This window comes from Accipiter gentilis, chromosome 21 (genome assembly GCF_929443795.1).
Source record: "Accipiter gentilis chromosome 21, bAccGen1.1, whole genome shotgun sequence".
Classification (NCBI taxonomy): domain Eukaryota; kingdom Metazoa; phylum Chordata; class Aves; order Accipitriformes; family Accipitridae; genus Astur; species Astur gentilis.
In genome coordinates this window covers 357,056-365,332 of record NC_064900.1, presented here as the reverse complement: position 1 = coordinate 365,332, position 8,277 = coordinate 357,056, and positions in this window count along the sequence as shown.

Genomic DNA, 8,277 nt, shown 5'->3' with positions numbered 1-8,277 from the left:
TTTGAAAACCTGCAGAAATACAATTGAGATGAAGCCACATAGCCATTTCTACAAAAGGATTCCTCTTTGACATACTACTACTAATATTTTAAAAGCTAGTTTGAAGTACAGGCTGTGTAAGCCCTGCTTCTGATGTTGTGTTTATCTCTGTAAACAATAATAATTTTGATCTTCAGACTCAGCCTATTGACACTGCAGGAGACAGAACAGAACTCAGTTGACAGTGCTAGGCCTTTATAGATTTGTGTATCTGCTCTCCATATAAAGGAAGTAAAAAAATCCAGTAGCAGGTATTTTTAAGGAAGTGCCTTCTCGTATTATTACATTCTGTAACAGTTAGCTTTCAAACTCCTTGCACAGAACCCACCCACAGAACAGCATCAGAACTGTGTGATTTATTTCCTGTCTTTGGAGTTGCCTAATCTAAATAAGACAGAGAATCATTGAATATTTTGGGTTGGAAGGGACCTTTACATGTCATCTACTGCAACCCCACTGGAATGAGCAGGGACATCTTCAACTAGATCAGGTCGCTCAGACCCCTGTCCAATCTCACACTGAATGTTTCCAGGGATGGGGCATCTACCATCTCTCTGGGCAACCTGCTCCAGTGTTGCACCACTCAGAAAAAATTTCTTCCTGACTGCTATTAGAATTTGGCTTCCAGTTTCCTGAGGCGACACATTAAAAAAAAATCCTGGAAAAAGACCTTATACAAAAGGGGGCAGAATATTTTACCAATAGTAAATTATTCCCCAGTCAACTTTGCATAATCTTTTTGTTGATAAGTGGTTACAGACATTTTTAGCATTATTTAGTTGATCTGGAGGATAAACAGCTATAGAAAAAAATTTGAGGTGGGATAAGTCAGCAGATATAATGGGCACACCAGAAGTTGGAAATATTAAATTTAATACATAAATGTGGAATACCTAGCCTCTTCCATTAGGACATATACACATGAGCTGTGCCCATGTGAGCCTCAGATAATGAAAGACTAACACTTGAGCTGTTTTGCTGCAATCTGGCTTAGACTTGGAAACAGCAATGACTACAGTCACACAAAGGCAAAGCACTTCTGCTGTAATATTCTGCACAAATGTGCTGCTTCATAATTTGCTTAAATTTTTTGCATTTTGTGATGCAGTTATGTGCTAAAATTCTGAAACAGTGCTGCTGCTTCTTGCTGTTGCAAGGTGTCTTTCCTCTGCCTCTTAACAATATTGCAATAATTTCAAAGCAGATGTTCTTCCCCTCCTTGAAACTGCTAACCTCAGACTATCTTCTATGTTACTGGAGCAACTTCTGAGTTTATGTTAATGTGATAAGAATGAATGTTTTGATCCAGTTGCTTGTAGTAAAATGAGAAGTATTTTGCTGAAAATAAAAATATTAAATAGGTGGAGTATCTTGTCTGCTGCTTTGTGTCTAAAATATCACGGGGCAATTTTTGTTTTTGTTTCTCTATTAGCAATCATGGACTTTAATTGACAAGTTCTTTGGATTGTCATGTTTGGGTCCATGTTAAATTTTTTTTGACCTAATGTTGTTTTTCCACAGCAATCCACTTCAGAAATTTCTTTATGCAAAATTTGTATGGAGTTTCAAATACTGATTCCCAGTTCAAAGAAAGAACTGTCAATGCCCTTATTTTTTAAAGTCATGGAGTGTTTAGTGAAAATGTAGTACAAGCTCCTTGGAGAAGCAACCGTATTTGCATGTTGGTGGAACGGCCCATTTTGGATGGTGAGGTGATAGTCCTTTCTATAGCTGCTTGCAATAAAATGTGCTTAAGTACAGAGAGTTTTCTCAGTAATACACATGCAAAACATAGATAGACACAAAACTGGGCTATTTGATGAATTTGATGTTTACACCATTTCTTAAATGATTACTATGATTTCCTTTCTAGCCTGGTTAAGGGCTTCATCTTACGTTATGCATTAGAGCAAGCCAGGCAAAGAAAGTGCAAGCCAGACTAACGGGATGAATCCTGATGAATGAATTTCCATAAACTCCTATTGAAGTGCATTCTGTACTCTTGAGGAACTCAGCTGTAAACAAAGGGTCTTGCTTCTTTATTAGATAACAATAAAGTTGCTAATATAGTAAAACAATAGTTTAATTGAGCTTTGAATTTGCACTTGTTTTTTCTCTTTTTTTGTTTGCAATATCTAACTTTGGTCCCAGTAACATAGGCTATTTTTTCAGATTTTTATAATAAATATGGTAACAAATCTGTCCTTATCTATGTCTTAGGTAGAAGTAAACAAGTTTAAACAACACTTTAAGTTGTTTTTTTGAAAGCTTTCTAAATGGCAATAAACCAATCCAACAAATACTTGGTTCATAGAAGTTTAGGTTAATATATAGAGCCATTAACCATTGATTTTAAGAATAAAGTTATTTTTATTTCTGAAATGATAACATTTTAATCAAGCTTTCAACTGTGCACAGAGAACTCTTTGGCAAGAGTTTTGGGCCTGCCTTGAGAAATCTACAAGACAAGAAACTAGTGAAGATGTAAGCAAGCGTCTCCAAGCTGGGCCGTAAGATAAGCCTCTGGTCTTGCTACTGTTTTATGCAGGGTTGATAATTGCAAAGTATGTAAGATCTGCTGCTCCAATAGAAGCACACTTTACCATCATCCCTCTGCATACATGAAGACCTTGTCCTTAGAACACCTTCCTACTCATTAATCAGATGCATTGGTTGGCTGAAGTTCTCTTTTTGTTGCAATGAATTAATTGAGACTATCTCAGAAAGAAGCAGAACTGGGAAAGAAGATACTACAGTGTTCCATAAGCTCAAACAGCCTATAGTATCAGAATGAATGATTTTTAAAAACCTCTGAGAAGTTCTAAGTTGATCTAGGAATTTTAATATAAAATATCAATAAATTAAAGTTTCTAGGGGGATAATATCTGCAACACATACTAATCAACTATATTATTGGTATAGTCAAGCTGGACTGGAAGCCACTTGGCAAAACCATGCTGTGCATTGATGCTAGGCCCACTTCTGTCTGGGACATGGAGGAAAAGTTAAAGAGAAAGTGGTGGCTTCCTAGAATTCCCGAGGGGATAGCTGGGCAAACAAAATGCCAGCAACCAGATGGAAAAATTGCAGATTCCTTGTCAGATGTGCTGATTTCTGTAGCATCTTGAGAATGAAGTTTTCAAACTGCCCAGCTGCTTAAGTACAGAACATCTAAAGCTTTGACTGAGATGAGTGAGGCTGTGGTTTCAGGCTTCCCACAGATCCAACCAGATGTCAGGGTATTAGTTACTGTCTCCTCACTGTTTCAGATTATCTCCATTTGGAAAACTTTTTAAATAGGAAAATATGAGATCTGGTTCTGCGTCAAAAAGAATTTTATGGCAAATTCTGTGGAGGAGAATAAACAGTTCTGCCTTTCAGGAAGTAAGAGTAAGTTACAAAAGGTACTTGCCCAGTGCTAATCTCATTTATCTTGTAAACCATTCTCTGGCTTTTCCCATTATGCTTCTGATAGATAATAGAAAATTCACTAGATTGCCCGGAAAAACTCTTCTGGGAGGCAATTTGACTTGTTCACCTTTCATCCTTTCTTTTAGTGTTCAGTGCTTGACAAATAAAGCTCTGGTTTTTCACCTAGAGGTGAAATAGACTGGACTAATTCTTCTCACAAATAAATACCAGCGATTCTAATCACTAATCAGTAGCATTATCTATGGGAGAATTTTGCAAGTCAGCTTGGATTTGAAGATATAAGAGAAGCAAGGTATTAAAAAAAATGAATGAAAGGCTTGAGGTTAGCGGATTTCTATTAAGATTTATCTATTGGCTCATAGAAGAATTGGTTGTAAAGGACATCTGAGATCATCCAACATCGGACCATGTCTGCTGTGACTTTGTCTTCCAGAGTCTTGAAAATCTTAAAGATGGAGATCCAGAACTCCTCTGTGTATGTTTCTGTGCTGCACCAGCCTTGCGGTCAGAATATTTTTCCTAATGTCCAACCTGAACCTCTCAAGTCACAATTGATCATTCTCCCTTATTACTGAGACATTAATAGTTGTCTTTATTTGAATCCCCCCCCCCCCAAAATGAAGATTTAAAATAAAATGAAATTGCAAGTCCATCTTTACTCTCTCCTGTAATTTCCCCTCTCTCATATGGTCTTGTGCATATATTTTGTCCTCCACCAGCATTTTAGAGCTCAATATGAATTTATATAGGCTTAGATATATACATATACAAATCACATTAATTACTGCAGTACTGAAGAGGTGAGTTTTATAATTACAAATGAAAAATTTGAGCTAAAAAAAATTTGCTTAATGCCACTTAGGAAATAGTATAAAGTTGGACAATTGTCTTGGTGTTTTTCTGATTCTCAGTATGAACAATAACCTTGTATACCCTGGGGTTAAGGGTATACTTGATAGTGCCATTCAGATAGCCTTATGGGTCACCTTACAAACTAGTAAGTTGTGAAGCCCTTACCTGCTGAAGGACATCAGCTGAAGCATTTTGAAAGGCCTCTGGAAGTAATTTGGAGGGTATGGGTCTTCATAAATTTCCCAGTAGGCTTAATGCAAAATGTCATAAATTGATAAATAAGACAACAAGAATAATTTTGAACTCTGTTCCCTGAGTGTCTTGCTTAAGGCACATCAACAAGACAACAGAAGGCTGGTTTTCCTTTGTAGCCTCAAAGAAGACTTTCTGAAGTGCTAAGCTCACCATATTTTGCAAAGTGTACAGTTTATGGGCTACAGAAGATAAGACTGAAACAGTTTGGCCTGTCGTTAAAGAAAGTATGAGGGTTTTCTCCTAAGTCACTGAATCTGCACCCCACCTTAGCTTGGCACCTTTTTCTTAAATTGTAGTTCATGTGCAACTTTTCATGATTCAGCCTTTCCCTGATTTCACCAAGCTTACAGCACATGATATAACATTTACACCACCACCCCAGGGTCTAATCAAGCTTGCTGGCCACAGCTGGGGCTCAGACTAATGAGAAGGTATCAGTACTGTTGATTAAGTCTGTACATGCTGGAGAAGAAACTGGTTGCTGTGTCATACTGTCACACAGTTTTCAGAGTAGTGTCCCTGTGAATAAGTCAGGACAGTTGATTTTTATAAACATTGTTTCCCAACTTTGGGACAATAAAATGGATAAACACTGAAGAATGACTATTCAGCTCCTAACTTCAGAGGAAGCTGCTCACCATTTTAAAACTTTGCTTTACAGCAAAATACATCTTTATAATATTGCAATGTTGTGGTACATTTTTAATATCTTAGAGTTGACAGAGTCCAAAAACCAGAAACACCTCTTTGGCAGAAATAAGACTGGAATTTAGTGATCATAAAAATTTACTAAGTGCTAATGCAGACATTTGGGGATTAACAAGGAAGAGACATGGGTGTTTAGATATCAGGGTGTTTGTGATATGATCAAATCATATGAGAGGAAGGAGGGAGGAAGGAGGTGTAGAAGGGAAGAAAAGAAGGGAGAAGAGGAAGGGAGGAAGGAAGCAGGGAAGGAGTGAAGGGGAGAAGGAGAGAGCAAGGGAAGGAGAAAGGGAGGGAAGAAAGGGAGGGAGGGAGAGAAAGTGAGGGTGGGAGAAGTCTATTTTTTTTTTTTTTTTTTTCCATTTGAAGTGTTGAAGTTGAGATGACATGCTGTTACCTGACCAAGGCAAAATCCATTCTTAATAAATGACAGCTGGGCCACTTTGCATCTGCCAAAAACGTCCACATCTCCTTAAAGGCTTTTTTTCTCTCTCATTAGAGAAAGTTTCCTAGAACTGCTATAGTCAGAAAAGGAGAAAAGAATCACAGAAATCCAATTCCTGAAGCAATTTTTACATTAAATCAATGAGAAGTGTGAATTATAGGTTGAAAGTTTTCTCTTCAACTATTTGTTTAAACTGGTTATAAACTGTGAGTTCAGACTAGGTTGGGATACAATGAATTTTCTTGCACTTGAAATGAAAGATAATAAAATGACAAGAATAGGTTTTGAGGTACAAGGCAGATGCAAGCAGAAGAATCTGAACTATGATTCTGTTTCCTTTTTTTTTTTTTTTCCACAAAGCAATGAGATCACAGCTGCTCATAATTTTCCCAGAACTCCATCTATGCTGCTTCTGCACGTAGATACACACACTGCTTCAACATATTCTCCTTCATGACAAACCTGAAACAGAATCTAATGGATTCACATATAAGTTAGGTCTTTATTCAGGCTCATGGTACTGTTAGCTTGCTTGGTCTCCTGGGGAGCGTGCCCTGGACTGCGGAAGCAATAGAGACTGGCTCACCCTAATGCAATACACTGGGGATGTGGCTGAGGTGCTTGAGAACGTTTGGAATGGGCTTCACCAACTCCCATTGGTAAAACCACATGATATTCCACATATGAAATAATCAGGAATGGATCATAAATGTCAATGTGCAAAAGGTCACCTTCATGGCATTTTGTCAACAGCTGGCACTGGCTCTGGACAGCCTGCACATGCATATCTGGGTGTCAATCATAATGCTAAAGCAACTGACCTTTAACAAATACTCATCTCACCAGGGAGGGGCTGATGGAAGGACTGGCTCACCAGCTTGCAGATGGTGATCCTAGCTGGTCTTAGAGCATAACAGTTTCATCAGACTCATGGTCTGGTGGAATCCATGCTGAAAGAAGGCATGTGGTCAGTCCAGGTTATTTGGGTGTGCTAAGATCTTTAGCCACCACCTTTTCGCAATAAGCCTGGATGTTCTCCTCCTATTCTCTGTGAAGGGCAAAGATAGGATATTTTGAAATGCTTTTTACGTATAGTGGCATTGTATTTCCCCTCTCTTCATCACTCCAAACAGCAGTTGCCATTTATGGCTTTGTTCAACATCTTTCCTTCATGAATATTTGATCTATAGCCTTGAATACTGCTTGGGTAAATCAAGCATGACTGGAAGTGATTTTTGAGTGTTTTTAAGAGGGCTTTCCAATATCAGTACTTGGTGAGCTGGGTGCTAGGATAGCCTGAGGGAGCACTCCATTAGAAAAGTATAAATGCAGCCACAATGGTGCTTCTCTTGTTGGCAAAACAATCAATATAGACTGAATGATCCAGTGTCAGAACTACCTCCTCACAAAACAAAATAGGTCACCTATTTAAACTCAAATATATATATAAATGTTGAAAAGTGAGGGCATTTTCTAACTATAGCACAACTCTGCTATCAAAAGCAAAAGGGTAAAGTGGTATAGTCAGGAGCTCTGTATTTTCTTGGGAAGGTCTTTTCTAACCCCTTACCTCACCAATGCTTTCCAAAGACTTAAGTCCAAAGATTCAGGCATATGATTGAATGCTAAAGTAATAAGACCTTTATATTTTAGTGTGTCTGCCTGTGTGAGACTAGCTCTCCTATTGACTAGTCAGAGGATATTGCTAATAGCTAATTAAATAAATCCTTTAATTTACAGCAATCATGTCTGTGTTGTTGGTGATAAGTGGTTCTGAGAAATACTTTGTCTAGAGGCTGATGACTGCTCTGATTAAAACAATGACAAAAGTGGAAAGAAAAAACAGATTTTCCTTTTTTAAAATAAAGGCCACTGGAAAATAAAATTTTAACATTGGGCATTTTCTCTTAACAACCAACTCTTCCGCAGTATCTGTCTGTAAGAAAACAACAGCAGAATCAGTACTTTTAGGCAGCAGATTAAGCTCATCAAAAGTCTTGTACTACAGAGCTCCTACTCTCTGGATCCCAAAGGATGTTAAAATAACAGAATAAACTGCTCAACCTTTTTGGAACTGGGACATGTGTTCTAGTGATTCTAGACACTTGGTGATCACTCTAGTATAGGCTTACTTTAATAAATAAGTAGGCTGCCTATGAAGAGTCGAAGCGTCCCCTCTCCAGGTTGAGGAGAGAAGAGTTCAGATTTATAATGCTGGATATATGCTCCCAATTTCTAATTGCATCTTTCTCTATAAGACCAAATCATGTGGCCTGTTCAGCTCAAAACCTTCCACTGTGTTTTGTTTCCAGAGTGTGTAATATATAGCAGGCTTTCACCTGCTTTCCTGAAACTTTGAGTGTTAAGTTGTCAATAACATTTTACATTTCTGTATCCTGAACTATCCAAAGATGTCAAAACACTTGAAATATCCTATAAAGTGGGACATAATTATTCATCCTAGCAATAGTCAAATTTAAGGAACTGAAAAGAAGACTCATTTAAAACTCCCACAGTTTAGAGGGAGCTTAGTTACTGGGTCTACCAAA